Source organism: Fukomys damarensis, unplaced genomic scaffold, assembly GCF_012274545.1.
Source record: "Fukomys damarensis isolate Sample0158 unplaced genomic scaffold, DMR_v1.0_HiC HiC_scaffold_35, whole genome shotgun sequence".
Taxonomy (NCBI): Eukaryota; Metazoa; Chordata; class Mammalia; order Rodentia; family Bathyergidae; genus Fukomys; species Fukomys damarensis.
The window spans coordinates 17,791,117-17,798,552 of record NW_022900947.1 but is presented as its reverse complement, the minus strand read 5'-3'; the positions used below and the strand labels follow the sequence as shown (position 1 = coordinate 17,798,552).

General features: G+C 40.0%; 1 long non-coding RNA gene across 1 annotated transcript; it reads right to left on the bottom strand.

The window, feature by feature from the left end:
• Positions 1-234: 234 nt before the first annotated feature.
• LOC104852673 lies at positions 235-7,381 on the bottom strand. Its single transcript, XR_777560.2, has 4 exons — positions 7,134-7,381; positions 4,558-4,742; positions 2,163-2,402; positions 235-353 (listed from the first exon to the last, which is right to left on the bottom strand). It is a non-coding gene; the product is annotated as an uncharacterized LOC104852673 (long non-coding RNA).
• Positions 7,382-7,436: the final 55 nt, after the last annotated feature.

Genomic DNA, 7,436 nt, shown 5'->3' with positions numbered 1-7,436 from the left:
AAGTGTGTTCACATTATTACCTGAAGTTCTTAAATGAATAGTAAATCTTGCATCCTGAAAATTCTCCCAAATTAATATATTCTCCAACTTATGTTCTATTTTCCCTATCTCTAACTTTCAGGATTCAGACCCGTGCAAGAACTTCTGGCTTATGTTGGTACCTGTTGGCCAGGTCCTATAACTTCTTTGGAGTAGGGTTGCATTTTAATACTATCAGTCCTATGAGATCCCTGGGCCATCACATATAGTTACTTCACTCTAATTGTTGCCTACTGACCAGTAGAAAGGGTTGTATTCTGACGGTGGTGGTAGTGGTGAATATTATTCTGCAGAGAGAAGACCTTCACATCATCCTGCAAAGATGGACCATAAGATTTTGTAAGGAGAGGCGGGACAATTTTGATTTTCCTAGCAGGTTGAGGATATTCTAGAATTTTCGGGTACATCAACTCAAACGTCCCCCCTGTTGTGTCGCTTCTCACCCAATCAGGGGCCTGACCTTGATGTAGTATTACTGAACCAACCAGTGTGGGTTAAAAGATATCTGGATAAATTTAATAGTTTTAATTTGCATGAATTCTCACTTATCTGTTAGCCAGTTTGAATTAAGTTCTTTGAGAGATTTTTGTCGCATAGCCATAACATGTGTACAAAGGTAACACATAAACACATACATACACAATGATCCTATAGCATTTACTTTAGAATTTTAGTCACGAGACAAAGTAATATGTAATACAAATTCACAGTTTATATAAGATGATTGAATCTAAATTACATTTATGACAAAGTGGAAAAAAGTTAAGATCACTTATTTATGTAAACTTTAAGATTTTTATTAGTATTCTCATAAAGGCTATAGACTAAATTTTTCCAGTAAAGCAGTTCTGATTGCACCTTGGTTTTTATTTTTTGGTACTGGAGATTGAACTCAGGTCCTTGCATTTAGCAAGGCAGGTGCCAGAACCACTGAGCTAAATACCCAACCCAGAACCTTGGTTTTTAAACAACCTCTTTTACTTTATTTTTTTCCTTTCCTTAGTCTCAAATGAGATTTAAGAGTTAATGGTTAGGTGTTTGTTCTGGCTAGAATTGGCTTAAACAATAAACTTCCAAGTGAGCTTGAATGACAAATTTATCTTAATACAGTATAAGCAAATAAAGCCAGGGAAAGAAAAATAGAGAACTGAAAGCTTTTACATGTTAACCCTATAACTGCAGTCCAAGAATTATCTTAATGCTCTGCATTAGAAATCTTTCAAGCTGGGCGTGGCACAGGAGAGGCTTGCTGAGAGTTAGAGACCAGCTTGGGCTACATAGTGAGTTGCAGAGCAGTCTGAACTATGTAGTGAGAGCCTGCCTCAGAAAAAAAAAAAGAAAGAAACATAATAAAGTAAAGTAAACATGCAGGGGCTGGGGATTTAGCTTAGTGGTACTGCCACTTGCCTTGCAAGTGCAAGGTCCCAAGTTCCATCCCTGGTACCCCCAAAAAACAAAAAAAACAAAAACAAAAACAAAAACAAACAAAAAAACAAAACAAAACCTAAAGGAAACATGCAGAATCAAAAGTTAAATCACCAGAAAAAGACCACGAGATGTTACTATAACTCAATTATATTAATACGTACAGAAAAAATCCCTGTCGAGGAATAGCCTCGTGCCAACGCTATTCCTAGGGATGCTGGGGGCAATTTACCTTGATGGTTTTGAATTAAATTCTGCCCAATGCTATCTCTGGAACCCGTTTTCTAGATTCCAAACGGCACTAGGATTATCACAAAAGAAATCTTTTCATAGATTGTTGAAAGTCACTTAATTTTGGAAAATGTAACCCAATGGGCTGCATGTGGGGAACAAATTGACATTTCCTATTCTTCAGAACTTAGAATCAGCCAGTCAGAAATTTATAATTATGTTATTTATGTGATAGCTAGAATCAGTTTTCAGACCAAAGGGGACCAGACTAATGCTCCCTTTTGGAAGTCAAAGGAGAACTTCTGTGACTACAGATTCCCTAATCCTTCTTCACAATGAAGGCCAAACCAGAGTTTCCTTTCAGAAGTCAAATACTGGGGCTCCTTGAGACCAGGATCCTCAAAATGAAGACCAAATTAAAGGGAAGGAAAAGTAGAAACTCTTCCACTTGTACTAAAGTTACTCACCAGATAACATGCCACTCAGATCCAGAAACCATTTCTTTGTTGAAAAAGTACACGGAAGATTGGTGGTTTCAAAGTCGGGAAAAACCCAGGGACAGGAGCTGGGACAAGTGATCCAGGGACCTGCTCGGACTTCAGGATCTCGATGCTAACAAAGGGCTGTCAAGCCATGGAAAAGTTGTTTGGATTTGCCTGGCTGGTTCATCAAACGGTTACCAAACTAGGCTCACAGTTTGCCAATCACTGAAATGACAAGTGTTGAAAAGGAGAGTTTATTCACAAAGTGGTCATGCACGAGAAGATGGGAGACCCATGACTCAAATCAACCTTAGTAAGGATAGGGTTTGGGGTATTTATCTGATCAGAAAGCAAAGTAATATAAAGTGTGAAGAAAGGTGATTGGAAGCGATCAGTGGTCTGCACATGTGTAATCAATCGTCATGGCTCTTCATAGGATGTACATTCAGAAAATAGCAGCATTAACATATTTTGATCAAAACATGTAAAACTAGGGGAGATGGTGGGACAAGGGGGTCCTGGGGGAAATGATTAAAATATGTTAAGGCACATACAAATACATCAAAATGGAACCCATTAATCTGTAAAACCAATATGCACTAATTTTAAAAAGAGAAAAAATAAGAAAAACAAGATGGCAGCATTAGCATGGTCTAAGGGTAATGTTTGGCCTCCTAAAGTCAAGGAGGTCAGTAGTTTCTTTGTTGTTGCTGTTGTTGCTCTTCTTTATAATTTTTGTATTGATACGTGTTTACCATACATAATGATCACATTCATCATAGGGAATTTGTACTTCTACCTAATTGTGTTAGTTACTTTTAATGAAATACCAAACATCTAAAGTTAGAGAGGAAGGGTTTATCTGCATTATAGTTTGTAGCGATTTCAGTCCATCATCTGCTGGCTCTGAAGCAGGGTGGATGGCAGACAGGTGTCACAGAGGAGAAACAACATGGCACCTACATGGTAGCAAAGGCAACAAGAGGGTTTAAGAGCATCTTTCTGCCCCTTTTATCTTATTCAGACTACTGAGATTAGGGCAGTGCAAAACTAATTCCTCACTTACTGGCAGCTAACAAGAAGTCAACAACAAAATCCAATCATAATATACTTTCTTGAACCGTTCCTAGCATCAAATCTAACCTTTAAAGAAGGGAGAGAGGTTTGAAATTGAGTTCTCTCTTAGCACCAATGATTCAGTCAGTCGCACCTATATAGTGAAACTCCAATAGAAATGTGGACACTGGAGGAGGACGTTCGTGTGCAAGCGGTCCTGTGTCCTAATTACAGAAGGTCATATTTAATTATTCACAATAACACTTCAGTCATAGCTGAGCGGTGTCTGTGGGCAGCACCGGCAGCAGAGGGATGTCTCATTCTGGAAGTCAGATTTTGGTGGCAAGCCATAGCTCCTACTACACTTCATAACTATTTCTATCTCTTACATAGTAGAGAGGATCAGGGAATTAAAAATAGTACTGAGAATTACTTTAAATTTATAAGTGTTTTATAGCTAAAGATAATTCAAAGAGCCAGATTGGTGGGTTGATCCTGGCAATCCCTCAGGAGTGATCATGTTGTTTTCCCACTTAGAACTTTCTGTTGTCTTCCTATTGTCTTATGAAGGATAAATTCTTAAGTCCTCTGCAGGACTCCTCAGGCTCAACAAGATACTCCCCTTTCCTGCTCCTGAAAGACCTCATCTCCCTCCTTTCCTTGCACCCATGAGTTGCACATAGCTTTTCTAAGTTTCAGGGCTTCTGTTGAAATGCTTTTTTCTCTTTGTGGGCCAATTTCTTATTTCTTTTTTTTTTGCGGGGGGGGTCTTTGTCTAAGTGTCTCTTTTCTCAGAGGCCTTCCTTCACACTTAGTCTAGATCAAGGCCGCTTGTTACATGTGTCATAGCTCCAGTCATCTGTAGGTGACCTTTTTGAGCACTTACCTATCAACACAGTTATTCATGCATTTATCTGTTGAATGTTTGTCCCTCCCTCCAATGAGTCTCATAAAGGCAAGAACTATGCATTTATGGTTCTTTCCTCCTTCCCTAGCACTTAACTCTGTGCCTGACACTGGAGCCTAAACATTTGTTGTGTGAATAAATGAATGAAGGAATTAAGGAATGGGTAACAATGATAGGGTAATGGTTAACAAGGTGGATCTGAAGTCAGACTGGCTCCAATTCCTCCAGATTCTGACTTAACCATCTAGAGCTCTGTAAATTAGTTCTCCTCTTGGACAACATAGATCAGTTCACATTGAGGCTGTCAGAGTGGGAGCATTCATTCTCAATAAACTTGTTATGATGGTTTATGCCCCACCACCACCCCAGGCTTCAAGTGTTTGGAAGATGACTAGATGGTAGGGCATTATAGCTTACCTGGCAGTTAGTCGATGGGGTCTGGTCAGAAGAGGCAGGTTGCTGAGGGCATTATCTGGAGGTGTGTGTCTTCCTTCCCAGCTCCCCTCTTGGTTCTCTGCTCCCTAGCCACCAAGGATGAACAGTTTTCCTTCACCATGACCCTCTGCCCTGCTGTGTTTCCTCTGGAGCCAGCCAACCCGGGACTGAAACACGAAATTTCTCCTTTAATTTGTGGGTGCCAGGTCTTGGGTCTCAGCAATGAGAAAGTGACCAAGATACACCTCTCAGGAGAATAAAATGGAATGAGATCGACATCTAGCAGCTCAGCATAGGCTGAATCCCACAACTGTCTTCTTGGCCACACTTCTTTATGCATCTATTTCTCCACTTATAAACAATCTAACACATAGCACCTAACTCGATGTTGCTACAAGAATACACTAAAATATTCAAGGAAAAGGTTTCATTAATTTAGGTTGAGAGACACCTCTGGCTTGAGCCCTGGGGTTGGTTAACAGCATAAGACATTTTCTACAGGTAATTTAAGTTCAGGCCATAGACCACATCAGTGATCAGAACATTGTCTAACAGGCAGAGTCAGAGTAAAGGAAACAGAATCTTCTCTGGAAACACTTCCACAAAGTGTGTGCAGACTCAGTGGGTGGTTCTTTACTGTAGGGATAATTATGTCTAAAAATCTAGAACAGATCATTTAGACCTAGAATTCTACCCCTCCCCCCAGGAAGTGTAAACATCCAGACAGATTCTGGAAACTATTTCCCTTTATTTTAGACTCCAGAAAGGGCATCATCATTTGGTGAATATGACCTTTCTTTAGTCACTCAGGTTGCACACAACTGTTAGGTTGGCTTTCTTAGATATATCCTAGGCCCAAGGGGAAAGTCTCAATACCTTGATTTCAGTTTCTCCTTTACCAAGTTCCCTACACATTTATGATAGCCTGATTCTCTTAGATTGGAACATTTCTGGAGGTTGAATTCTAATTATTTCTCTAAATTTTTAGAGCACTTTATAATAATCTTGAAACTGGGAAACTTGGAGCCTGGGACTGGAATTGTTGGGAGTCAGATCTGGATTTTGATTCTATGGTCAACACTAGCTGGCTGTGTGAACATGGGCATGACTTAACAATCAAGTTCCTTCATTTGTAAAATGAGGCAGAAAGAGAAAATTAGGACAGGTTCATAATTTAGTGATTTATATCATGATCTCTGACAAAAGCCAATATATTGTAATGTACACTTCTGGTGGAATGTTGTACTGAATATTTTATAAGTAAAAACAAATTCACTCTTCTTTGTGTTGACTTAGAAAGTGGGTTTGGTACAAAAATAAAAGTCTTTGCTGGGGTTTTAGCTTAATGGCACCACACCTGTCTTGCAAGCAGAAGGTCCAGGGTTTGATCCCCGGTGCTGAAAAACAAAACAAAAAAAAACCTCAAAACAAAAATAAAAGTCCTGCCTGTTGTGAAGTTTCAGTTGCATTTAATCTTCCTTAATGGAGTTCCGAGAATTTGCGAAGAACTACTAGAGTATAGAGTATGGTCTTCAGGGCAGCCAGAGAGACACAGCATGAGAAACAAAGATTGTGGGCCAGGCATGTAGAGCAGAGCTAGTTTGGGGAAGGTCCTGGGTTCAGTCCGCAACCCCACAAAAACAAACAACAAAACAAAACTCCTCCTGCTTGACTTAATGCATAGATTATTTTCTTGTGCATTTCTTCTAAGAATGAATGCAGTTGAGCAAGCAGAGTTTCTAGGAGAAACTCAAAGTCCTACTGATATAGGAGAAATATAAGTTTTAACCTGCCAACTTGTTAGGTAGCAAAAGCGCAAAAGTGCCGAGTTCATGTTCTCTGAAATAGAAGAGTGAATGCCAAGGGACAACAGAGGTTAAGAGTAGGAAAAGTTTATTGAAAGATAGCTCCTGAGACAGTGGCTATCAAGGCCCTTTGTCAAGGGTGATTTTTACAGCAAAGTCACACGTGGGTACAACGTGGGTCAAACTAAAAAGCAACCTATAGATTACAAGTATAGCTGTCTAGCTAATATTGACCCAATAGGAAAGTGGGTCACAGAGCAAGGATGCATAGAAAGAACAAAGGCATTTTGGGGAAGGGATGGGTCCGCATGCTCTGGTGGTCTGATGCCTATCTGGACTTACTGAACCAGGTCGGGCTAATTACAAAATAATTCCAAGTTGCTGATTATGTCTTAGTAGGCCTGGCCATTGCATCTCTTATCTTATCCTGGCTTTCTTCAGATGTGCCTCCAGCCACAATTCTGACATCTTTATTTTTCACTCAATTCCTTGAGAGCCCAGTCCCTTTCTCACTGTATATTAATTTCTATCTTAGTCATCTTGCCCCACCAACTTGATATCACTTTAGATGTAGCCCTAATTAATGACTATGCGATTAGACATTCCTCATCCTTCGCATCCACATCTATAAAATACCTTGTGGGGGAAACATAGGAAGGGCTAATCCTGAAAGTTGTAAGGCACAAAGGAAAAAAAAAGAGTGAAGAGTGTCTTGACTGCCCATTGTCCATACTGTGGTCAGTCAGAACATACCTTGAGTACATATTTGTGCTGGGTAAAAACAAGGGTGGCGCGGATCGTGACGCGTCTTAACACTTACTACTTCAGTTTTCTCACTGCAATTGAGCGTTTCCTAAAACGACTGCAAATTCTAGGTCTGGAGTTAGTTTTGTTCCAGGTTGAAAGCTCTTCATGGGTTTCACAACCTCTTCGACTTCCCTAAAGCCAGCGTAATACAGATGGATAGGATTTCCAAAATAAGACCAGACTTTTTCAAGTCCCCAAAGCTAAGGGGTAAAATGACACCGAAATGGAATTGTGCAGACCCTACCGCTC